The following is a 26,416-nucleotide window of genomic DNA, read 5'->3' on the forward strand; positions in this document are numbered from 1 at the left end:
GTCATTGGAAAAGAAAGGAGAAAAGTCCTCACTGGAAAATAAGGCTACCTTGCAAGCAAATCCTTTATTTCCACATGTTTCTTACTGTAACTATTGGGCACATTCCCACCTATCCTTTCTGGAAAGAACTAGAATTCCATGGCCTTTCTAAGGAATTTAATTTAATTCCATGGCAAATGTAAGCGGCAGGGAATGCCCTTCCTGGCGGCAAGCAGTAACATTTTTACTGGGAAGACCGGAGTCAGCATCTTCCCCATATTTTTTTCAGTTAAATTCTGCTGAGCGGAGTGTTCTTGCACCAATTTAGCTACAAGGCGGCTTGTGGGTGCACCAATGTCCTCTCATTGCATCCTCCTCTCTCCAGCGTGGTGAAGCCTCCTTGGATTCTAACCTTCCATTAAATCAAGCAGAAGAGAGACTTCCCCAGGACCTGTGCGAGTATCACAGACAGCCTTGATCTTGAGAAGTTGCAGGAGACCTTCTCCTCCCCCCGAAGAAAGTCAGAGAAGTTATCCTTCAAACTTCTCTGCTCAAAAATGCAGAGGAGGATTTCAAACAGTCAAGTGAACCCAGCTCTACAACAAGCTGCGTTTTGCCTTCACACTCTGTGGGAATCCCACCAGGGACCTCTTCTCCACATCTGCCCATAGTTTTTCAAGCATCTCACATTGAGCAGCAGCATATTCTCTGCTACTTTCCTCAGCTGTACCCCAGCCTTTCTCCAAGCAGCTGAACGCAACTATTGTAGGCCTCCTCACTGGCGGTTTTAATTGTCACACTTGAGGAGATGTCAGGATTTCCCCCCTTCAAATCAAGAATAAGAAATCCTAATTCATGATAACCATGATCGTAAATGACCACAGGAGAGGCCATGGGGAGCAAGTGACTCAAGTATGCACTGCGCCTTATGTACTTGAGTGCAAACATCCCAAGTATGGAAGGACAGAACATGTCCTTTGATATCATGACACGCTTTGTCATGTTAGTGTCACAATGGTTAGGACTGGACAGCTGTGGCCATGACATGGATTGCAGTGAGAAACAGAAGAAAACACTCAATTTCCCAGCAAATATATTATGTATATATGTACTGTATATATATCTTCAACATCATCATCCTAGCATTTTCCCACAGGTGCAGGGTCCGCTTCTCAGATCAACGAATGCCATTACACACGACTGAACGCAGCAACTGGGTCCAACTGTATAATTTTCATGTCTGCATTGATTGTGTCCTGCCACCTTTGCTTTGGTCTTCCGCATGGGTGTTTGCCATCAGTATTAAAGTGGTAGGCAGTGTGGGCAACTGGGTGGGGTGCTGCTTGTAGAATGTGGCCATACCACTGTAGGTGTTTTTCCTACATTTTCTCTGTTATTGGTGCTTGAGAAGGGAAATGCCTAATGACCAACAGAGCGTGTGCATCTCCATGGCATGTAAAGGGTGCTTAACACTTCTGGTGGTTGGCCAGCAATTGGCACCATACAGTACTACTGGGTGGACCATCATTCTGTACTCTTTCGATTTTAGATGGGTTGGCATGCACTTATTGCAGATCACTCCAGTGATCTCCTTCCACCGGAGCCATGTTGCATTCACCCTCATGCACGCTTCCTCATTAATGCCACTGTCACTTTGCAGATGGGATCCTAAGTAACAGAAGGAGTTTGTCTCCACTAGATCTTCGCCGCTGACCTGGATGGTGGAAGTGCTCGGGCTAATCTCTAGATACTCAGTCTTCTTGATATTGAGGCACAAACCAAATTGGCTAAGGTGATTGTTCCATGTCTGGACACAGCGCTGCAGTTCTTCCCTGTCGGTAGCTGCAAGCAGGACATCGTCAGCATAGAGTAAGGCCGAGGGGACACTGTGATGCAGGTCTCACGTGATGGTATCCATGACGAGAATGAACAGCAATGGCGATAACGCCGAGCCTTGGTGCACACCAACTTTCACAGGAAAGCTGTCAGAAAGGCCGGTGGCACATCTCACTTGGCTGCTGGTTTTAAGAAAGAGCATCTGGACCCATTTTATGAGTAACTAGGGCACCCCATGGTCACATAGCACGTACGATGTCAGCTGAAGTGGGAGACGGTCAAAAGCCTTTTCTAGGTCAAGGAAAGCCAGGTGTAATGATTTCTTATTTTCTCTATGCTTCTCCATGAGCACATGAGCCATGAAAATGGTGTCAGTGGTACTCAACGCTTTGACAAAACCATATGGGTTGATCCTGGTTTCAACGATGTCATGGAGGCACTGGTTGAGGATCCGCTCAAAAATTTCCATTGTGTGTGACAGGAGGCGGATTGGTCAGTCGTTGGAACTGTGGCAGGTCACCTTTGTTCTTAAAAAGGGGAACTGTGATACTCGTGGCCCAGTCAGCAGGCACATGGCCAGAGTCCACAATGGCATTGAAGAAATTTGTCAGCCAATCAGCTGCTGTGCCATGAAATTCTTTCAGATTCCAGACATCTGCTGGTAGATTGTCTGGGCCTGGTGCTTTCGAATTCTTCATGCCGCTGATAGCTTTGGTAACCTCTTCAGGTGCAATAACGCAGAAGGGCCACCATTAGCCAAGTCATCAGGAATTGACGGGTGTGGAAATTCGACATTAGAGATTTTGTCAAAGCACTGCCAGAGTTTCACAATTTTGAGCTTATCCTGCAGTTGCCGTCCACTTTTATCTATCTGTCTGTCTGTCTGTCTATCTATCTATCTATATATCCATCCATCCATCCATCCACCCATCTAGATAGACAGATAAGAGAAAATAAATATAGATCTATTTACCTATCTATCTAGGATGCTTCTATTATATTTAATAATTTTTCAGTGCAGGTGACATTAGCAATTTCCCCAAGGCTGTGCAATGAATGTAGAGCTGAACCTGGGCCTGGACCCTGTTGGAGGCCTGCCCCCTGCCCCATATTAGCCCACCTCCTCCACCCTTGCATGGCTTCTTGCATTTCCAGTCTGAAAAAGAACTGTCCATGGTCCTGACTGCCAAGGAGATGAATGAAATGGAAAACTGGCAGCAACAGCAGCAGTGTGCGTGTGTGCGCACGCAATAATGAGCATCTTCCCCTGAGCACACTTGAGATAGCAGAATGGGGGGTCTGAACTCCAGGCATCTTTGAAAGATGCATGTCCTCCTTAACTATACTTAGTTAACCACTGATTCTGAAAACAGAAGGCATTGGTCACCAGGCATCTGAAAATAACACAGGAAGCTGATTGGAGTAATCCCAGAGGAGTTGAAATTAGACACAATTATCAGTTACTCCTGAAAATAGCTCTCTGCCCATGTGCCAAAACACCCTTCCTTAGACATGCTTTATAGGCCAAAGTTCAAAGCACTAAAATTGGGTATCAACACAACACTCTCAACTGCTGTTTACTAGGCATCTGTTGCTATCGCAAGAACTAAAAATCAGAAGGAGTAATGAAAGTTTCTCCCTTTTAATAACATTTGTTAGTCTGAAAAGGCGCTACTAGACTCCTCCTGGTTTTTCCCTGCCATACACTTACACAGCTCTCCTCCTACAATGGTAAACAAGGGCTCTAATTTTTCTCTCCAAAAGTGCTGTTTCTAGACAACCATCACTGGGTTCATTACAGTACAACACCTTAATGTGGTTTGCTCCTTTCTGGCATGGCATGTTGAGAGAATCCAGCCATTGGTTGTTTGTGGCTTGGTGTTATATGCAAACATTTAACATAATATATGAACCTACAGACTTTGAGTGGCCACCTTTGTTTGGAAGCAGCCCCTGCCTCAATAAATATATACACCCGACGACATCACTATGGCATGTCCTCCATCTTTAAGGATCCTGTGGTCTCTCTGAAATTGAGCAAATCCAGACCCAGAATGGCTACTGCCATGCATAGAAATGGCTGCAAGCATGCCCTGTCATGGTGGAACAGGATTTCTCTTGCACTTACAGACTGGATATTCCTCAACCACAAACCATTATCTCTTTGAACTTCTCAGAAGTGTTCGCCCGGTCATTGGTGCAGCTGAGAAGACAACCCTTGATCTCACCCAGGGAGGTGTTTTTGATGTTAGGTAGAGCCTTCCATGTCTCTGAAGCCATCTTCCTTCACTGATGCTCTACCCCAGAAACTTGTTTCTTCCAAATATGTTTTGTTTCCACTGTTCTCACACAGCTTATTATGATTATCAATTGTTTATCTGCATAACTACTGGGAGAGGGAGTGTTGAACATCTTCTATTGATCTTGCAAAGCCCTAGAGAGAAATACAATTAAGCTTAACAGAAGGAACAAACTCTGCAGCTGAGCAATGGCTTCTAGTATTAAGGCCCCAGTTCAATTAAGCTAAGAGCTTTCCTTCATGGGAGGCACAGGGCTTCCCACAACAAAACCTCTGCCTTACAAAGGAATCAATGTTCAAAGTATGCACCAAAATGTTCTGAAGTACCCAGAATATTTTAATACAGCTTTCTACAGTGCTAATGCACCCTTGTTTTAAAATATGACAGGCTGTCAATGTAAGGATTTAATTTAGTATTGTTGCTGAGGCACAGTAAGTAAACTATAAGGCATATAAAACTCTGAGAAATAAAGGAAATGGCCCAGGAGCTCTCAGTGGGGAAAAAAGGGCTTGTTTAACAAAAACTATCGGACTAAAAATTGGTGGGTCAAATATTTCAGCATATTACATTCGACAAAGCAGCTCCAGGCAGGAGCTGATCTAGATGGCCCTGCTGCATGTCGATGGAATAGGATTTCACCGCTCCCGAAATGCATTCAGGGAGATGGAGAGATGAGGAATTTAGGACTCTTCGACCACAGGTATCCAGTACAATGATGTCACATGCATTGTGATGTCATCATGCAACTTGAACCCAATTTGCATCATTTATGTGATGACATCATGATGCCTGTGGTGTCACTTACCCCTTCCCAGGAGTTTGCCAGCGATGGGGTTCATACATTGTGCTAAGCTAGAACGAGCTGGTTGACTTTCACCAGTCAATTGTGGCTTATTCAATAAGCCATAGTTCATCAAGTCACATGAACCAAGCCAAAGTATTGCTTGGGAACCCTCAGAAAAGGAAGGGAAGGATTTCTAGTCATCTGGAGGGGATTGTTGAACATAATCCTTTGTTTCCAAATCTGCCAGAACTTTTCGCTATTCGAACGGCACAGTTAGATCCATTTCAATCTTAGGTAAAGCAGAGGAGTTCAATAACAAGTTCTACATCACTACCCACTTTCGTCTCCTTCACAGTACAATGCAGAAGTACAATACAAGTTCCTTTAAAAGAAAGAAGAAAAGATTAAAAGTAAGACAAACCTGCATTAAAGCCACAACGGCTAAAATTGCTAATGTTGAAAGGCCGGGCTGAAGGGTTGCATCTCACCCTTCTCAAGATAGAGAGGGAGGGACTTTGCACACCCTGCGAGCAAGAGCCGAACAGAGCACCGCTCTCTGGAAAAAGAGAGCTGTCACTGTTGGGAGTCTTTGGGACTCCAAGAGGGACTTTGCCAGAGATCAGAATTTTTAGCCCATGAAAAGAACAGCCTGCTGATCAGAGGGATTCACAGGGGGGCGGGGGGGTGTCCAAAAATCAAGAAGGCAGACGTAACCCCACCCATACGAAAGGCGTCTATGCAGTCGTAGCTGCCGCCTTGATTTTTTTGACCCACCCTGCGGACACCTCTGTTGACGGTCTTATAAAGTTCAACAAAGATACTATCCTGAGCTGGTCTTAGCTTTTAAGATAACAGAATAAGCCCACCCAGTCTTAAAGCCTCTTAACGCACACGTATTACTCCCTGACTACAATGGAAGGGCGGCAACATGGGGACCGACACTCAGCCTCTTGGATGGATGGCAAGATGCAGGAGACCTTTCAGTGATGCTGCGGCATCACCAGGGTGGGTACAGCTCAACACGTTTCAGCCTGTTCTTCCATCCTTCGGAGAGGTTAAGTATAGCAGTGAGTAGGCCTTTTACTCCCACTCCCGTGCTTATGTGCACCTTCCAGTGCTGAAAGTTTTGCTCCCAAGTTGGTTGTCCAAAAGTTTAATGCCAGAGACAGGACTGCTGAATAAATAAATGAGAAAGGAGTATCCACAATTATCTGGGTTTAAGAGAAACATAGTTCACACCGTTACGTCCATCAATAGAAGCTACCAGAGAAGCCAGCAAACGTGACTTAGAGGTCCACCCTCACTGGAACCCACTTTTAACCCCAGCCCTTCCCACAGCATTGCCCACTCCAATTTCAAGCATTAAAAACAGGAACAGGGCTTCATTTTATTTATTTATTTATCTCAGATCAGTGACTTTAAGAAGAAGAAGAAAAGCAGCAAGGCACCTTAATAAGCCCAAATAATGTGTTTTTCATCACTAAGAATATTCAAACCTAGAGTTCCTGTGTACAAATTAGCTTTTAAATGGCAAGTTCATTCCTCTGGTGATCTCATTGAGATCTTGCAAAGAACAGCCTGGATTTCAAGGGGCATGAAGGGTTTCTCCTCTAGCAAGGCAGCCTCCCTGACGCTTCTCAAGCTGGTTGCTAATAAACTATCTTTAACTGGGATCTTTCAAAATGGATTCATGCATGGCACAAATAGATCCTGCCCCCACAATTTGGGGGATCACAGCAGAGGAGAGGGATGAGGTCTCCAAAGAGGGAAGCCATATTTAAGGAGAGCATCTGTAGACCCTACTCTTCGGCTTAAGAGAAAAGTCCTGCACAGATTTATAAAGTTGCTGGCAGTGACACTGTGGATCTCAGCTGAATAGGCATTTCACTCATTACCTTAACAGTATGCTGCTTATCAAATTAAAACTGCTTCCCTGAGCATCATGAATTTGGGTCTACTCAAAAGCAGAAGCCAGGACTACTGGTAGAAAACTGGATCCAGACAGTGAATTCAATCCCCATTAAAGACAAGTGGAAGACACAGTTGTAACTCTGAGACAGTTGCCATGCCTGGCACCCCCCAAGGCTTCATTTCACTAGGATCTACACTCTTGCATGATATTATCGTAAAGCAAGGATCCAGAGGGCCAGCATAGATCTGTGACCCTATTTCATCAAGAAGGAACTGTATTTAATTTGTTTATTACATATATATCTCACCTTTCCTCCTCTCTTCCCAACAACTTCTCGGGAAGTAGGCCCCAATGGAACTTCCGTGGCTAAGAGTGGACTAGAAACTGGGTCTCACTGGTCCTAAGCTAGCACCTTCATCACTACTCCATGATGACTCTCAGGCTGAGAGAGAGGGTCTGGCCCAAGATCCCCCCAGGTAGCTTCCATGGCTGAGAACAGACTTGAACCTGGGTCTCCCACTCCTAGTCCAGCAGCTTCCCCACTGGACCACCCAGGCTGTGTTATTTGTGCTTCCTTGGTCTTGTCCAGCTGGGTGGGACTTGACATCCAGGACATGCATCTCTGGCTGCACATTCCTTTCTGCCCCTGCATTGATCCAGAATGAGTCACAGTTCAGGACTGCTAGTTGCATGTGCCTCCTCATCTGGATCAAGGCCAAGAACAGGGCAACTGTTGTAATGACCAATCCACAGAACAAGCAATTTCAGTTTCCAGGGAATGGGGGGCAGGGTAATCTGTTTTTGTGTGACTTAGTCAACTGCCCTCTCTCCATCCAGGCAGGCTCCAGATTTGTGTTCCTACATACATGCAAGGCCGACCTCTTCAAGGATGCCTGGCCAAGTGTGAGGAACGTGTGGTCCAAATGGACCTCTGGACAATGTCAAGAACCTCTTTATCCACAGGCTGAGCCCTCAGGTCTCCAGAAATACCTTTGTAACATTTGCAGTGCCTCCCACTGGATGATCAGGAAGAGCTTGGGGCTGTATGAGCTGGCACCACTGCAGACGATTTCAGAGACGCATGTGGTTTCCCAAAGAATATAAAGTGAAGAGCCTGAACTCAGAAAACGTAAGCTTGACAGGCACAGAAGCTCCAGCCTGCCACACGTATCAATTCTGCAAATTGCATCATTTCTAATTTTATGCGTTTTGCCAAGTATGGAGAAAACGAGGAGTTTTTCAGCTGCCTTTTCACCGTCCGTGTGCTTTCAAGCATATTCTTTGCAGCCATGGCTTTAGAAGAAGAATACACAAATTATAGCATGTCGCACAAAAGAAGTTCGGCAAATTTAGCATAATTTATAGAGGTTGCAGAATTCCGATTTGTCAGCAGCAACATACAAGTCTCTGTTTGTCGTCGCTGTTGTACCTTACACAAAAGTCACTCCAGCCTGCACAGAGAAGGCTTACGCTTGAGAAACTCCATTTCCACTCCATTTTACAAAAGCATCCTCCATTGTGAGCAATCTGTGCTTGGCCTGATAAATACAATGCAGTTCTGCAAATTCCTCGCCACATATTTCCAACAGGCTCCGATGACATACTGTAGATACTGCACGGAATCAATAGCCATTCAAGCGCCATCATCGGATTCCCAAAGAGGCCTCTGTTTTTACATCCCCACCCAAAGGATGCAAAAGAGAGCTCCGATTTTTCTTCTATGCCCTCTTCGAATGCAGATAGAGGCAGGATTCACGGCTCTAATTAAGCAAAGCATTGTGCAAATGCAAACAAATATGACTGATATTTGAGTCTTGGCTGAGAGAGAATGTCTTCTTAGATGAAGTGATGAAGAGATCTTCTTGTCCTGTATCTCTGTTGCTCAGCAGACTTCTGGAAAGTCCTCTGCACTAACCATCTTGGTAATCAACAAGGCATGGTTTGCATGTCTGAAACTCTCCATCGTGCCATCTAAGGATGGAACCTACTAACATGGATTAAATTTCAGCCACCACTCTTGCTCACTGAGGTGATGGGTTTGTCCACCTTTATTGCTTTAGGCCAGCGTTTCTCAACCTCAGAAACTTGAAGATGTGTGGATGTCAACTCCCAGAATTCCCCAGCCAGCATGCTGGCTGGGGAATTCTGGGAGTTGAAGTCCACACATCTTTAAGTTGATAAGGTTGAGAAACTCTGCTTTAGGCCATGCTGAGATTGCTTCCAGCCGCTTTCTGATCTCATGACATCAGCAGGTTTGGCGAGCGTGTTTCTTTATTTCTGGTTCTGCGATGATTTATTGGACATCGCAGCAAAGCTGATATTTCCCTCTGAATGGTTCCAAAGGCTGTAAGCAGTCTATTTTCGCGCTGGCAAGAATTCTTGCCTCTCGGCTCAAGCTATTACAAAGCAGAGACAACTGCCTGTGTGGTTCAAATGGCTTTGCAGGGGATTGGGGGCTGGGAACGCAAGGGGTGCAGAAATGTCCTTTTTTCCCTTGCAAAAACTGTGTGTCTTCCATCAGCCCAGTTCAGGAATTGCTTCAATAAGGGTTTGGGAATGAGATCTAGAACTTACCCTTTTTGGAAGACAGCTCAACTTTTTCCCGCACAGGACGGAACAAGATCGCCAGGCACAGGGTGGGAACATGGAAGTATTAATCCAGCATCTCCTTTACTCTTGAAATCCTGCCTAATGAAAGCCACAGCTTGGGCACACAAACTTTGAAAACTGCCATTCATTTAATCTGCTTCAGTCATCAACTCAATGGATCCCCAAGCAGCTTTCTATAGCAACTCTGCTTATTTATGTAAAATATTTATCGGCCATCTTTCAGAACAAACACTACAGTTGAGTGGAAAGTTTGCTTCGTTTGGTTTTTGATATCTGATACTCAAATATTTGATACTCAAATATTCTTTTTCCATGAACAGGACAAAGAGTGGTTGACTTTTAAAAAGGAAATGGAAATAGAAAACAAAATGGACATTGATCCACCAAGGCAGAAGCATTAGAGAATTTGGTGTATACAGTCCAAAATCCACAGTGGTAATGTCTTTAATAGGTACAATCAGAGAAAATTGCTGTAAGCTTTCAATATTCAAGAATTCTTCTTTAGCCAAGATGCTTAGGAAAAGAAAGGGAAGAAAGAAAATATGACTGATTTTGCTGGAGGAAAGGACAGCAACTGGCATGGTTAGCATTTTGGATAACCTTCTGACTTAGCCAGGCCAATGCCAAAGGATGAGAATTTTGCATGGTTACTTTTTTAAATTGAATTTTCAAATTTCTACAGGAATGGGAGAAAAAGAAAACAACATTTAAAAAAATCTGAAAATGGAATGAACGTATTCATCTACCTTCTAGAACTCCTTGCCATCAGCAACATTCATACATCACTGAAATTATATTACAGATAAAAATAGACCTCATTCAATGAAAAGTGTTATGTCTGAAAAAAGAACAAATCTAAGGAACTTATTTATAACTATACAGCCCATTATCTAGCTAGCAGAGGACTGTTTACACCCAGCTAAGTTTTCAAACACTGTTCAGCAGGTTAAAATCCCACAGGGCCCTAGAACTTTATGAGAAACTCACCAGAAATATTCCCTCATTGAAGACTTAGAGTCACACATCAATCTAGTTCCTAGATCATACTAAACTATAGTTTGTTTAACTATCATTTGCTTAGGAAACAAACATTGCTTGGGTTTGCATACAAAGTCATAACATTATGGTTTATGGTTGTTCTTGTGGGGAAAACAGGAGGAAGAAGGAATATTAGATATGTTCGCCGCCTTGAGTTAGTATAAAAAGAATGAAGGCAGGATAAAAAAAATTTAAATCTAATACTACTACCCTTCGTCCCATAAAGCCTAAACCAAACCAACCATGGCTTGATGTGTTATGTGAACAGGCTTTAGGGAAGTCAGGTGCACCGGATGCCCTCCAGAGCAGGCTCTGTGATCCCAGCAACATGGGGGCACTTATTCAGCAGAAGGAGAAGCATCACTAATGGGTGGACGGGGAATTTCAGCTCCAGCACTATACAGAGTAAGGAAGATGACTTTGACAGAATTGTGCAAGAACCATTCCCTAGGGCAGTGTTGTCCAAACTTGGCCACTTTAAGATGAGTGGACTTCAACTCCCATGGCTGGCTGGGGAATTCTGGGAGTTGAAGTCCACTCATCTTAAAGTGGCCAAGTTTGGACAACACTGCCCTAGGCAAAAGGGGCTGAAACATTTTTGGAGTCCAGAAAGGCCAGCTAACATTCAGAAGTGCTTCAGGCAGGCACCTTCTTGATTCACTGGGTTATAAGGAGGAAGAGGAGGAGAAGTGCAATCAGACTTGCAAGAGTCTATTATGATAGCCAATCTCAATAAAAATAGTTATTTTTCCTCTGAGGTTGATTTCCTGGTCTGGTGTATCTACAGTAGTGGGGCTGACAAACACCACCTGCACCATGTTTCACAACTTCTAGAAGGCCTTGCCCTTTTCTGAGGTTGCACACACGGGCAAAGCAAGGTCTTCACAGTCAGATACGAAAGAGACCAGCCAATTGTTCCAAATTGTTGCTGAAGCACCTCTTCCAGTGACTCTCCTAAGCCAGATCTTCTTCTTCTCCATAGCTGCTTAAGAGCATTTCGTACAAATCACCTGTTGAAATTCTCCGCCAAATTTGGAGGCAGAGAAACTGAATGGATGATTGCTCTAGAAGAAGGAGAAGTGGTTCAGCAGTTGATCATCAGGGGGACAGAGGTTTCCTTCTGCAATGCAATAGCTCCTTAATGAAAAAATCCCCAGTGGAAGAGTTCCTTCACTCAAATACACACACAACATATTTTTTGGCCATCTTGTAACTTCGTAAATACCATACTACTCTTCATCCATGGGGATTTCTCTGAAATTTTCTTTTCCTTTCAGTGAAACTCTGACAGCAATTTCTGTTTCATCTAATTGAGAACTGGGGGTGGGGAATATAGAATTTCTCTGTCTGGGACTACTTTTAGCTTCTGAGATGGAATTTTGTGCTGCAAATTTTCTTACCATGCAGAAAAGCCACCATTTGAGCTGAATAGCTCTCAACCCTGAGCCTCCCCGTGTCTGAATTCTGAATATTTCTCCAAAGCGATGAGAAAAAGGCAATGCTGCAAATACGGCGAGGCCAACCGAGTGAGGCTGTCACGGTTCTGTCCCAGTGTATGGGTTTGGATGGGAAGGCGCTGTCTCCCACTCAATCCTACCAAGAGTGAGTGGCTGTGGGTGTTTGGGCCACCCAGATCCGGGGAAGTTCCATTGTTGACTTTGGATGGGGTAGCACTTCCCTATTCAGGAGTGGTGCACAATCTGGGGGTCTTCCTGGACTCACAGCTCCTGCTCAAGGAGCAGGTGGCAGCTGTGGCCAGGAAGATTTTTGCACAGCTTCATCTGGTGCACCAGTTGCACTCTTTCCTATATCAGGAGGCCCTTCAGACAGTCACCCATGGCGTGGTCACCTCACAGCTTGACTACTGCAATGCACTCTACCTGGGGCTTCCCTTGAAGACCACCTGGAAGCATCAGCTGGTCCAGAATGCAGCAGTGCAGGCAGTGGTGAACATGCCTTGGGATACCTCTGGGACAGCTCTGCTTTGCAAGCTGCACTGGTTACCACTATGCTTCCAGGTGAGATTCAAGGTTCTGGTTATGACCTATGAAGCCCTACATCGCATAGGGCCTGGTTACTTGAGGGACCGCTATCTTCTGGGGTATTGGCCTGGCCGGTTCAATAGAGTTGGGGTGCTCCAGGTCCCTTCAGTTCAACCATCTATCTGCTGGGACTCAGAAGTGCGCTTTCTCTGTCGCAGCGCCTGCCCTCTGGAATGGGGTTTCCCCCAAGACTTGAACAGCCCCCACCTTACTGGTGTTTCGAAGGGTCTTGAAGACGTGGCTCTTTGGGTTTGCTTGGTTGTTGCCTAGTTTGTGTCCTCTCTTCTTCTTTGTTTTTATGACTGTGTTGTTGTCTTTCTCTATGTTTTTATCTGTGGGCCACCCAGAATAGCTGGGATTCAGCTGGTGTAAAAATTTAATCACATAAATGAATAGTGAATGTTGTCCAATGCCAGCCAAGACACCATGACAGACCCTTCACCATAAGGACATTTCACGAGACTGACACTGTTGTGGCTTCACATTTGGATCAGGATTACAGATTTAGGTTCTTTGTGGTTTCAGTTGTGTTCTTCCAGAGCTTATTTTTTAAAAACCTATTCTTGTTTCCCGACGCGGGATTTGCTTTTAATGATGAACATCTGGTTAAAATTTCATAACTAAATACCAATTTACATAACTAAAACCAAGCGCCATGCTCTTTTGAACTATTAATGCCTTGGCCCACAACTAGATTTATTAGATGGGGGTGGGAATGACATATTCATTCACACACACACCCCCAAGTGAGTCTGCCAAAGACCATCAACTAGTCCCTTTCTACATGGAAGTACATGGACATGAGAGATGTGCATGGAGACTGTAGACCTGTGTAGGTCTGTAGGTGTGTAGATTTAGTACTACAACCCCCTTACATATTATGTGTATGGAAACAGAGGGAATAAAGCATTGATATTTCTGAATATATTTGCAATTTTGTCCCTCCTTCTACAGATGAAATGGAGTGTCATGTCCCATTTAGTTTTCTCAAGAGCAGAGTAGGTGACCCTCATCCTGACATTGAGTTTTGATTTCTTTTATGGTCTGTTTTCACCATGGTGCCACCACTTCACCCACCTCCTGCATAAAGGGGCAAGACTCTTTTGAAACAATACAAACTTGGAAAATTACATGTCATCCTCATTTTCCCCCAGGCTGATCCTGAACTCCGAAGGCCAAAAAAAGTCTCTGTGTGATTCTCAAAACTCATTTCCAATTAAGGGCAATCACAATGTTCTAGAGATGATCAGCGGCTGGGTTAACGGAAGGAGCATTTCATAAGACTGCTTTTAAACTGCCTCTTGCGGGAAAGTCAGCCTGGATGGATAGGCACTCTGGTAGGATTATCCAAAAACCACCTTCAAAAAAGGCTCTTCAGAGCTTTCTTCGTTCAGGCAACATTGATTTAAAACACTGGCTTCCCCAAAGGTCTAAGGAGGACTCTACACATGATAGGAGAGCATCATAAAATCCATACAGCTGTAAATCTGGGGCTTTTGATACCTCTATCCTATTGCAAGTCACCTACTCAGCATCATCAGTGAGGAATGAGAGCTAAAAATATCAGCAGAAGGGGGCTTTCTCCAGAATGGGAGACTCTGTGGTAGGAAACCTGAACCCTTCACGTCTCGGGGCTACGAAATCTGGGCAGCAGAGATCCAGATTATCACTAGATGATGGCAAAAAGTTAAGCATGTTGGTATATCTGTGCTACCTCCTACAGTCATCTGAACAGCTCGCAGTCCAGATACAGTAGAGAGAGGTCTATACGAAAAACTACTTGTACTTCATAATTCAAGAATGTGAACTTCTTTCTCTCTCTCTTTCTTGTTTGGGGTGGTGATGATGGTAGTCAAGGACCATACTGAGGACCAAGCAGGACCATATGCCAAAATGCTGGAGGACCAGGACAAGGATAGGAGTGGAACCAGCTTAAACATTACATTTGATTTCATGTAACTTACATTTCACGATCATTAAAATTAAATTACCTCCATTTAATGTAATTAATATAATTATCGTCACTGTATTTAATAGCTTTCCTCCTTGTTACATTAGAAAGCACAATTTGGTGACACTTTCTAAAGAGACTCTGGGGGAAGTATTGAAAGTTGGGGGCGGGGGGCAGATGTAGCCCTGGAGACTTGTGTTGTGAAACCTGTCCTAAGTTATGGTTTACGAACGACAGTGGTGGCATTCATACAGGAGTCCTCTACCAAAAATGGTTCAGGTGTATTTTCCTGCCATTCTCATTCAGTTTGGTGAAGAAGAACTTGTTTTCAAGTGGGAAAATAATTTTGGTGACATTCTTACGATAGATCAGTGTTTCTCAACCTTGGGAATGTTAAGACGGGTGGACTTCAACTCCCAGAATTCCCCAGCCAGCATGGCTGGCTGGGGAATTCTGGGAGTTGAAGTCCACCCGTCTTAAAGTTCCCGAGGTTGAGAAACACTGTGATGGATTGTAATGTAGTGACAAAATAACCAAGGCATGGGGGTGAACATCCTGGCATGCTTCTCATCCAGCCACAGAAAGATTCCTGGGGATCTTCTCAGATTGGGATGTCCAATACCAGTTGTCACCCTCTCTGCTTCCTTCCCAAGCAAAGCCATCTGCAAGACATCACCCAGAGAAATCTGAAAGAAATTTTTATGTCCCCTGAGAATAAAACAGAAAAACAGAAGCCTTTTAGCAGAAGAGAGAAACGCCTGGAAAACTGTCAATCCATCGGCTGCAATTTTGAGTCACACTCAGATTTCCAAAGAGAAGAGAAAGAAAGGGAGGGGGGAAAGTCTACAATCCTTTTAAAAATCACAAGACGATTGGAAACTCAACCCACGTCATGGCTTGATTCATAACCGAACCCCCCCACATTCTACTGAAGTTCAACCAAGCACTTTTCTAGCCGTTTAGCCACAGAAAAGAATGATCCTTGTAATCTCAAAGCACCAGACCAGCTTTAGAGGTGGATCTCTTCTACCAATTCTCCCAAAGCATCTCTTTAGGAGAGGGGTTATGAGATCTGTGCAAAGTTTGGAATCCAAGGATCAACCCGTGGGTCAACTGTCTCAATTTCTCTGAGGCCAGATCCCATCAGTTTCAGGGCCTATATTATTCTCCCCCTCCAGAAGCGCCGAGGGGGAAATCTTGAAACTGACCAAGGACAAGCAGTCTCTCCAAATCAGTCCCACCTTCCAGGAGCAAAGAATATCCCATCTGCTGGGCAGATTTCCTCCCAGCATTCATTCATCCAATGTTATAAGGTCAACCAAATTACAGGTAGTCCTCGCTTAACCACCGTACGTTCAATGATGGTTCAAAGTTATGACAGCCTCGGAAAAAGTGTTTTATGACCTGTACTTGTGGTTACCACCATCGCAAACTGTCGCATCACCCCCACAGTCATGTGTTCGTGATTTGCAACCTTTTTTACAAGTCGTTAAGCGAATCACCGCAGTTGTTAAGTGAATTCCAGCGAAATATTCCATTGGGGAAGCTGGATTTGCTTAACAACCACGTGATTTGCTTAATGACCGTGGTGATTCACTTGATGCCTGTCATAAAAATAGTCATAAAATTGGGTCTGATCACATGGTGACTCACTTAACGGCCACCCCACTTAACAACCAATTTTACAGCCCCTATTATGGTCATTAAGTGAGGACTACCTGTAACCACATCAGGCTCATTCTGACATAGAAACCCTATTGAATATCATGAAATCAAATGAAGGCCATGCCTTAAGCACATTTCTTGCCTTCTCTGCATCCTGCAAGGGGAAGTAAAGATTCAGCATCTTCCTGTTAAGTTATAAAACAGCAGGGACTAGAAGGGGACACAGATTTCCAACCTATTTGGTGTTAGAAATTTAGAAAGATCTGGATTTGCCCACGGCCCTTCCCTCTACCTCAGCCTTAATCTGGGGAAGAAGCAGGGAGTTGGCGCAAGTGAACATGGGTCATGTGGAGGGAAGGGCGAGAGACCATCACACTTTAGGATTAACCTTATCTCCTGGTACAGTTTATTCCAAACTAATTGCCCGCACAGTTTTCAAATGGGGGCAATTCTTTCCATCTTTTGAAGGTAAGGTAAAGGCAATCAAAAGACTAATTAATGCCCTATCTACTGCTACAATGCGGCCGCATTGTTTTAATTTGAGGATGGGGTGCGCTAGCTGTAGGGAGCAGATTAAAAATACCTCTTTCAGACAGAGATGCAAACCTTACTTCGACAGGCTGCCTTAGCCTCAGACCATTTATAGTTTTGCCCTTAGCTGAGAATTCCAGCCACACGTCAAAGAGAGGACTTTGCTTTTAATGCACCTGGACAGCTCACAACGTGACTGGAAGCTACTCTCAGGCCTCAACAGAGCTCAGCAAGGAGCTGTGTGATTAAGTCGCAGGCCCATCTTCCCCAGCCCAGAGGAAGGTCTTTCCCAACTGTACAAATTCACCCGGTTCTTGATCCCTGCAAGAGGAAGGCAGGGGTCATCCCAGGGTATGGTCAAAAAGGTCGAGATGGCAGGGCAATCAAAGCTCTGCTTCATTTTATATCCAGGGTACCTTAAAAATGGGTGGAGCTTTGATCACCCTGTCATGGCCACCATCTTGACTTTTTTGACCGCACCCTGAGGTCACTCCAGAGGAAGGGAGGCGAAAAAGAGAACAAAGCTGGACTTATGTGCTGGATTTAAGGGAAGCCCATTTCAAAAAAACACAGGAAAAAAGAGGGCAAAACACCAAAGCTGGGAATTCTTGTGAAAAGGAAGTGAGAAGGGTGGGAGACTAACAAAATTAGATTCTGAAGACCAGCTGCAAACGATTCCAATAAGGAAAGATTTAAACGCATTTAAAATAGCCCCTGGCTGGGTTCACCCACTGCGGTAAATTGCTATAATGTGGTTTTTCTGATTCTGGCTTAGACTATTGTACGAACACAGCCACTGTGATTAACAAGTCATGATTTACAGCTTGGCAGGGTGGGTGAACCGGCTCAGACCTCTCCACGTTGGGAAGCTCTCTGAGGAACTCAGGTTTTAAGAGGCAGAAACAGGAGAGGGACGCAGCCCAGCAAAGCTGCCCAGGAGCCTCACTGCAGCATCAGGTAGCGGGGAGTCCAGAGGACAGCCTAAAATAAGTGGAGGGCAGAGGTGAGACGATTAAAAACATGGCTTAGGAAGGAGAAGGAGGAGGAGGAGGAAGAGGAAGAGGAGGAGGAAAGAAGGAGGAGAAGAGGAGGAGGAGGAGGGGGGGGGAAGGAGGAGGAGGAGATTAACTCCTTGAGAAGATAAAGACACTGTTCAATGCAAAGCCCAAAATTTCAATTAATGAGCACACAGCACTCCCCCCCCCCCGCTTTTCATGCCCAGTTTTTAAACCAGAGTTTTCTCATATCCCCCAGATCAGGAGCATCTGCCAGTGGGGGATTAACGTAAACTGAACTTTGCAACAGGAAAGGACTTGAAGCCCAGGAGATTATTAGAAAACCTCTCTCCACTTGACACGGCTAGCACGATGCATCGTGTACACCGTGTGGCTGAATCACACAGTTGCTGAGCTCACCCGCTGCCCTGAGCCAAACCCATTATGGCTTGCTGCAACGAATGAACGTCGGCCATGAGGGCCAAGCTTCCAGGCCGAGAAGAACTGCGTTCCAACTCTCGCACATGTCACTTCAGAACTTCCGCCTGCGATTCACAAAACTGGGTGGGCCGGAAGCGTTCTCCCTGATATCAGAACAGCAGAGGCTGGCCATTAAATTTGGCCAGCATCATGTAGAAAACATTGACTGGGTCCTCCCAGCACCCACATGCGGTTTGCTTAAAGGTGGTTTGGCTAGCCAATTGTGGTTTACCCACAAGCTGTGAACACATCCCCAAAGCAGACTGTTTTATTCTTAACCCAGAGCTGTTGCAAAGGATGATCCCTAATTAACCCGAATATAGAGAAGCACAGAATGAGGAATGTTAATGTCTGAAAGTGGACATCAATAGAATTACAGAATCATCATGGAATGCAAAGGTCAGCAGGGGTCTTGGGGACCACTGCCCCGGGCAGATATAATTCCTGAACAATTCCTGACACACACACACACACCCGCGATGGAGACTCCACCGCCTCCTAAATTAGTCTGTTCCACTCAACCCTTTTGGCCTCTCTTTGTCATATTTCTATAGATTTAACAGTATGCTTAATTCTACAAAAGTTGTTCTTTTGTGTCTGTTGGATTCCTCTGTGTTTTTTCCAGGAAGAAATTGATGGCTTCAGTGAATTGTTGGAGACAAAGTGCTCAAAATGCAACACTGGATTATATAGCGTTTAGCTTTGGGGCAAAAGTTATTTTGGATAGTAATTGTATTCTAGAGGAGAGAGGTTTTTACAGATTATCATTTTCTTTTGAATTATATACAAATGGCTTGAAATTAACAAGTGGAGAACAGAAATGGATAAGGCACATTCTTAGAGTGAGAGAAAAAAAAACTGAAAGTACAGTGTTGGAAAGAAAACTATTCTCTGTCAATTACATACTGATCTGAGGGACGTATTTCACATTCTATATTTGAACAATCATTTTATTTTTGGGAATGGAAACTGGAGGACTCTTTAGAAATTTGGACTGTGAATACCAGTTTATACATTTCATTTCATTTCATTTCATTTTTTGCCATTAAGCAAATTTAAATCAGTTTGCTTAATAGTGGGAAAATGGGGAGTGAAATGTTAATAATTGAACAGTACAGTTTGACATGACTATACAGTATATGGAAAATTAAGAAAAAGATTTTCAGTTGATCTGAAGATGAGAAAAGGAAGCTAAATCAGTGGAAGATTTAATCGTCCATTGATATCGGGCCAGAGTAGGACTAGCAGACATCCAGAGGATCACTAACGGAGAGCAGAGAGAGAGGAAAACCTATTTGCTGCCTTCTACCAGTGATCTAAGTTTTTGTAGCCACGTCTGGCAGCTCTTGACCAGAGCCCACAGGATGATATTTAAGAAAGATCAATGCAATGCTTGTCATATAGCTATCAGATATGAATGATGGAGCAGATTTGATTTGGAGATAACGCTTGAAGGAAGGACCTACTTGGCCAGAAACTGAACATGAGCCAAAAGTGCAATAAAAAATTCAAGGAGGTTGGATAAGCAGTTCAGTGTCCAACCAGTTCAGTTTCCCCAACCTGGAGCCCACCAGTTGAGTTGGGGCCAAAACTTGCAAGACTAGAATTGGCAACGCCAGCTGGAAATTCTAGTATTCTACATCCCTCTGAAGAAGAGGAAGATGGAGAAGGCTGGGTTAGACCAGGGTTCCTCAACCTTGGCGACTAGAAGATGTGTGGACTTCAACTCCTAGAATTCCCCAGCCAGCTTTCTGGGAATTCTGGGAGTTGAAGCCCACACATCTTCAAGTCGCCAAGGGTGAGGAACCCTGGGTTAGACCATATAAAAAGTAATAATTTTGCTCTCATTTGTGCTCTGTTAAGTTACAACTGGAGTACCTTACCTCATCCTGGGAGAATTGTGAGGACCCAGAAACTAATTCCTATAGAGAATTCTTGTTTTTTACTACAAGGAGGACAAATGACAAGAGAGTGATCTTCAACTGTCCAAAAGCAAATAAAGCCAACCATGTGGGCAGAAATAGCAGAAAAGCAGATTTCAGCTAAATTTCAAAGAAAATGTGTAAAGCTAAGGTTTTAGCCATGTTGGAATATCAAAATCCCTTAGGCTCCCATTCTTATGTGTATCTCTGGGTTCTGGCAACCTGTTTCAATTATTCCATTTGTTATTAAATTTGTCGCTGGGAGTCAGGCAGTGTACAAATTTAATAATAAATAAATTGTTCTCATGCCCACCTGAATACTGAGAACAGACAGGCAGAAGTTAAAACGAATGGATTTTACTGCTATAAATAAGTTGCTTTTTTTCCTACTAATTCTTCATTCCAATAGGTTTTCTTTTAAGAGACAAAATTTCAGTAAATCATTCGCAGTTTGCTTTTCATGATGTGAAATGTGTGCCGAAGAACTGAAATTTGTACTGTTTCTTTCCATTTTTAGACAAGCTAGATCTATATTGGATGTGCAACGCAAGCCAACCTAAAGGAACAGCATTTCCAAATCCATCACACTTTGCAGCTTCATATTTTCAAACTTTTGCTTACCAGATGCACATTTGGGGATTTATTGCAAATTCTAGGTTTCCTGCCATCGTTTTAGCTGATTTTTTAAAAATTTAATAAAGTTATTAAAATCCAACTAAAAATAATCCAGGCTCAGCAAAAGAAAACACGAAGCCCAATAAAATCTGAAATGCAAATCCATTTTGGTGTGCATATAGGTTGCACCATATGCTAATTGTTGGTGAACACTGCAGCCATACAGGAAGTCACCCACAGAATGACTTCAGCAATATTTTGTGTGAAATGCAAGCAGCCTGAAGCTTGGGGCACTCAGCATGGCGCTGGGACAGACCCACAGGGACTCTCTTTGGTCCTTACCTCTCCCCGTTCGCTTGAAAGAAGCTCACAGAGTACAAACCATAACCCATCATTGAGGTCTCCTAGCCATGTTTGCTTCCTGGGCGCTTCCTACGAGCATGCTTCAAGCTCAAACCTGATAGAAATGTGTCCAGCTGGCCAGGAAGTCAGAGGTCACCTGGGGGAGAGGGAGGACCCTCTTCCATCGTCTTCCCGGAAGAGATGCTCTCAATGTTGCAGAAATATCCCCCAGGCCCAAAGTCTGCCCACACGTGAGCTGGAATCTCGTGAGCAGAAGCCTCTTGTCCTGCTCTTGCCAAAGCTCAAAGGGATCCTCGCAGGGAGGAACCTGCTGCAATGAAGGGCCCCAAATGCCACTCACTCGTACCAAGCCCGGGTGCAAGGAGGGAGACAGCCACCCTTCCCCAAGTCCCCTGGGTGAGCCGAGAACAGAAGGAATCATAGGAGTACGAGGGCAGGGCGTGATGGGGGTTATTGCAGAGCTGCAGAGCAAGCCGAGGTGAGACTCCATCACATCAAAGGACAAGCTCAATATTGGAACAGAGCAAAAAGTTGCCGGTCTGGAATCTGGATTCCCTTCATCTCCCTCCCATCGAAACCCAACATTTCTTCCACAGTAGAGGCATCTGAAGTTGCCTTCGAAGCAGGATTCCTTGCACTGACAAGAATCTGAGTATCGGTTTGTCTCTGCTCTGCTCGAACATACAAAATGTTGGATCGAACACGAGGCCCCGCTAGCACCCCGCACAGAAGCAAAGATGCCTTAGGGATCTGTACCAGCCAACACAGCCCTTCCTGACTTGCGCTACTCGAAAAGACCAGGGTGGCACTTTAGGCAAATGCCTCTCCGGGGTCTTCAAACTGGGAAGTCTGAAACCGGGGAAAGGGGATTGGGGAAGGGGCTTTAGAGCCGATGCAGAAATCTTGCTCCAATGCCAACTCAACAGAACAAAGAGCACCTTGTATATCATGCTAACCATGGCTTCCTTAACCATCATTTGTACATTATGTCACAAGGGTAATCATGCTAAGCCATAAACTGCAGTTCAACCAACGGCTGGATTTGCACACCACGCTAAGCAGATCTTTTTAAACTGCTGCATTTTTTTAGTGCTAACCTGCAAAGGAGCCTTGTGGCATATATAGGAATACATCCCCATCTGATTTGACGAGAAGGCTGCTTTTGGGGGGGGGGGGAGTATTTTTTTTCAGCTGAGCTTGACTCCTAGAGCCTCTGTGGGCACATCCATGTATTGTTCTTGGCAACAACACAGAGGGGGTTTCCCCGTGCCTTTTCCTGGATGCTTTTTGGATTTCCCAATTTAGCCTACAGACCTGGGATTTCCTGGTGGTGACCCATCCAAGTCCTAAAAAGGTCCAATCTCCCTAATTTCACCAGGCACAAGAATGGAGTTGAAGATCTATTTTACGGAAGGTTTGCAGAAAGCTCCATGGGTGCCCAAAAGCGCCTTCAGACTTCCTGGGAGAGGGAATAACCTGACCGTCAAGCTCTGTGTAACTTCATCATAGCTGCCACCCCTCTTTCCATGTCCAGCATGGAAGACTGGATAATCAGGGGCAATTTCTAAGACATCCTGAGACCCTTCCTTCTTTCTTCTTCCTCACTGTTCACAACTCTGGTGTTCTAGGCAAAATAATCATGATAAAACCCATCTCAGTGCTTTTATTATGGGATGTGGCTCAGCTTCATGAAGCGAATGACCTCTAGGAATTCCACCATGCCTTTGCATCTTGTTGAAAGTTTCAGAGCGACCAAGGAACCTTTTGCATATGCTATTCAAAAAACAACAGCCACACGTAGACGTTGTGATAATGCAGAAAACATTTCAGACGTTCAGAGGAGGGTTCTTTTAACCTTTTCACAGGCAAAGGCACTTGGTGCCACCTGCTTTTAAAAGCTCTATTCACTTCCATTAAAAAGTGCCTCATTTCAAGAAATCATAATTTTGCTGAGTAGCGCATTTGCTTTAAGACACAGAACAATAATGACAGCTTAAAGCACAATTTGCTCCACAAATTCATTTGTACAGCAAAATTATTCTAATAGGGCTTTTTACGAAGAAAAAAAGAAAAAGAAAAAGAGGGCTTTAAACATTCTTCAAGCTAAATACATGAGATATGGAAGGAGGGCCAGAGGGGGGAAAAACATGTTATTCATTTTCAACCTTTGGAGCTAATATAAAATTTTAAAAATCTCTTCACTTATTTAAATTAACAGGACTCCGCTCAGCCATTTAATTTTTCTTAGGGCAACCAAGGAACAGACATTATTCTTTTCTGAAAATCAGGAAACTAAAATTGCTTTCAACTGTCCATTTACAAAATTCATCACCAAATGGGCAACCACCAGCAAACTAACTTTACCCAAGTATTGGGCAATAAAGTACATATCGCCAGCAGGATTTCCAAGACTCACTCCAAACAGCCACATACTCTCCATAAATTATTTCCAAAGGCTACCATCCACCCACAGAGCAGGCAAACAGCATTCTGCACGCATCCTTCCAGCTCATGACAAAGCTTTATACTGCCCGAGTTACTTCGGCCACCACTTCCCTTCTAACATACACTTGCAGAGGAACGACATTTTCCGGTGAGGACCCCGAGCGCTCCGTGCAGAAGCTTGCTCCCACTCCCTCGGCCTCCAGGATGTTTATTAGTCTGCTAAATTCGGCACCCAAGTCCCCCCACGCAGGCGGGCAAATTAAAACCTCATCAAAAGTACAACAGGTTGGTGAGTGCGCAAGCTGGAGCCACCACTCCTTCAAAGACAGTCCTGAGGATGTGCGAATGACACAATGTTTTTTATGGCAGTCTCTTATCAACATGGCAGCCTGTTAGCCCAAGCTCTCCGAGGCTGCAAGCAGCAAGGCCGGTGGCCAGCAGCTTGCAAGGAGCAATCAGAAGGGGGAAAAAAGCCCGAAACTGCCCAGATTAACTCCCCAGAGTTAAAAGGAGTTCCGTTAAAGGCAAAGAAGCCCAACATTGTTTCCTAGGCTGTCGGGGAGTGGGAATTACTTCCATGTTGAGGATGGCCAGGACCATCCTCCCAGGATTCAAAGCTGCTGACCCAGGCTGATTGGGAGATTTCGCTCAAGCAAGTCATCCTGGAAGGCAATTTTGCACCCCAATGTGTGGGGGAAGAGCTTTGCCCCCTTCAAGATGGGCTCAGTTCCAGGTGCTGGATGTGATCTATGACGCCCTATATGGCATGGGGCCGGGTTATTTGAGGGACCACCTGCCCCCTTGCATCTAGCCGTCTCATCAGATCCAGCAGGAGGGGGGCATGATGTGGGTCCCGTCTAGGAAGGGGTAGGTGGGATTCCAGCTCCCCTCTCCGCAACCTCTGGGATAGTTCCAGCACAAACTTTAAGAGTCAGACAAAATGGATTTAGGAGACCAAAGAAGACCCCCCCCCCTCCATCGCTAAGCAGGATGGCTTAGCGGTTAGGGAAGGGCAAGCAAGTTCCAGCCCCTTGAATGCCCCCTTGCCACCAATTACTGCAACACAATTAAAAGCGAGGCTCTCGTTTCCCCGATCCGGCGACGGCTCTGCAGATACAAACAGCGCGGAATCTGGAATGGGGTCTGGATCGCCGCGAGCAACGAGGCTGTCCCTTGCCAAGACCCCCTCCCCACCCTCGCCCCGCTCCCGCCGGCGCTGCCACCCAACTCCCCGCCCCTCCCTGCTAGAGGCCGGCTCACCCGCATTGTCCCCGCGCTCCCACCCAGCCCCCCTCGCCGGGAAGCCCCATTTATCACGCACTGGGCTGCCTGGAGTGAACTCGGAGCCCCGAAAGCGCAGGGACTGGGCAGATGGGGTTTGCGGGGGGGGGGGGGGGACCACAGAAGTTCATCTTTAACTAGCAGCGGAAAAGGGGGGGGCTCCACAGCTTCTCTGCACACGGCCACAGGCACTTCAGCGGAAGAGTCAAATCTCCCCCTATACATATATATGGGGGGGGGATCCACTCTTGAAAGGGGGTGAGAGTTGAACCGCAGCATCTGGGAGGAATGGGAGGGTTTTCTTCTCTGGGGGGGGGATTAGAACAGGGAGGTATTTTACCCAATGTAGCTTGGGGGGGGGGGGGAGGGAAGGTCAGCCCAGCAGAGGAACTAGCCAGCTCTTTCCTAGGATTTGGGGGGGGGGGTCAGTCCGGACTCCACCCAGAGCGGGGATTCCCGGCTCGTAGAGACTCAGAGGAGCTCCGATCCTCCTCCTTGGGCAAGGGAGGGGGCAAAAGGGTCGCTCCGCTGGAGGGCAAGGCTGGCATCACCTTCTGGGCTCCCGCGAGCCGGCACTGAGCCAGCTGGGGGAGCGGCACCCTCCGGCAAGGACAGGACAGGCGCGGAGGAGAACCCCACCAGGGTCTGGGAAGGGAAGGGACGGGGCTGCCCTCCCTCCTCGCTTCCTCCGCCTCGCCTTCTCGAAAGGTCCTGAAGACTCGCCGGGCGGTCTGCGCCTTCCGCGCGCGCAAAGGGGCGCCCGCTGGCAGGAACTCTGCACGCGCTCAGAGACTCTGCACTTACCTGGGTCGGACCCGGCGAAGGCAGGCGCGGGGCGAGACCCAGCAGGAGGAGGAACGGCCGCCGCCGAGGCCGCCGAGGCCGGGATGTGGCTCGCGGCCGCGGCTCGGGCTCGGTGGTCCTTCCCGGCGCCTCGTCGGCACGGCTGGGAAAGTTGCTGCAGCCGCACGAGCGCCTTAAACCCGCCTCCCAGCAGGACGGGGCGGCCCGGCGGGCGGGGACTCGCAGCCGGCCCAGCCCGGCGCCGCCCCCACGCCGCCCCCGCCCCCGCCGCCGGGGAGCGCGCCTCTGAGCGCCTGCAGAGCGCCTTCGGGGGAGGGGGCGGCGGCGCGGTTCCCAGCCGCGGACTGCAGTTAATAAATGATTAAGTCCTGCGACAGCCGCGGGCGATCCTTCCAGTTCGCGAGACGCTCCCTCCGGTTTGCGGAGCAGAACTTTGGACTGGAGGCGCGGACGCGGAGCCCAGCCGGAGCCGGGGCTCCCGCGTCCCCCCGGGGGCGACCGCCCAGCGGGCCCCTCCCGAGCGGGCAGAGCCCTCGCGCCCCACGCCGCGGGCCGGGGGGATTCTCCGGCGGCCGGCCTCAGCTGCTGCCCCCTGGCGGTCCTCCGGATGTTCGCAGCCCGCCCGGCTGTGCCCTAAGAGCTTCGCCCGTGGGAGAGGGCAGGGGTTTGTGGCTTGGGTGAGGCGGGCAACGGAAGATGCGCTTCAGCCGAGGGTGGCTCGGTGGCAGGTGAGAATTCAGCAGCGGAAAAAGAAATGCATCGATAATCGGGCTTCCGTGGACAGAAACAGTCTATCTGGCGCTTGGGACAAGCTGCAGATCGAGCCGCGGGGCCCTTGCTCTGCTTCCAAAGACATCGGTGGG

At 46.3% G+C, this 26,416-nt stretch overlaps 1 protein-coding gene across 6 annotated transcripts in view; it reads right to left on the bottom strand.

Annotated features, from left to right (window-relative positions):
* MEGF11 (multiple EGF like domains 11) overlaps positions 1–25,702 on the bottom strand; it is a 408,014-nt gene extending 382,312 nt beyond the window's left edge. For all 6 annotated transcript variants that reach the window (XM_088139201.1, XM_088139198.1, XM_088139204.1 and 3 more), the window contains exon 1: positions 25,554–25,702. The gene's annotated coding sequence lies outside the window, so the exon portion shown is untranslated. The remainder of the gene's footprint in view (positions 1–25,553) is intronic.
* Positions 25,703–26,416: the final 714 nt, after the last annotated feature.

The sequence above is a fragment of the Python bivittatus genome, unplaced genomic scaffold (assembly GCF_059951505.1).
Source record: "Python bivittatus isolate LINGU-HERP-01145 unplaced genomic scaffold, Pbiv_v1 ctg000210_np1212, whole genome shotgun sequence".
Classification (NCBI taxonomy): domain Eukaryota; kingdom Metazoa; phylum Chordata; class Lepidosauria; order Squamata; family Pythonidae; genus Python; species Python bivittatus.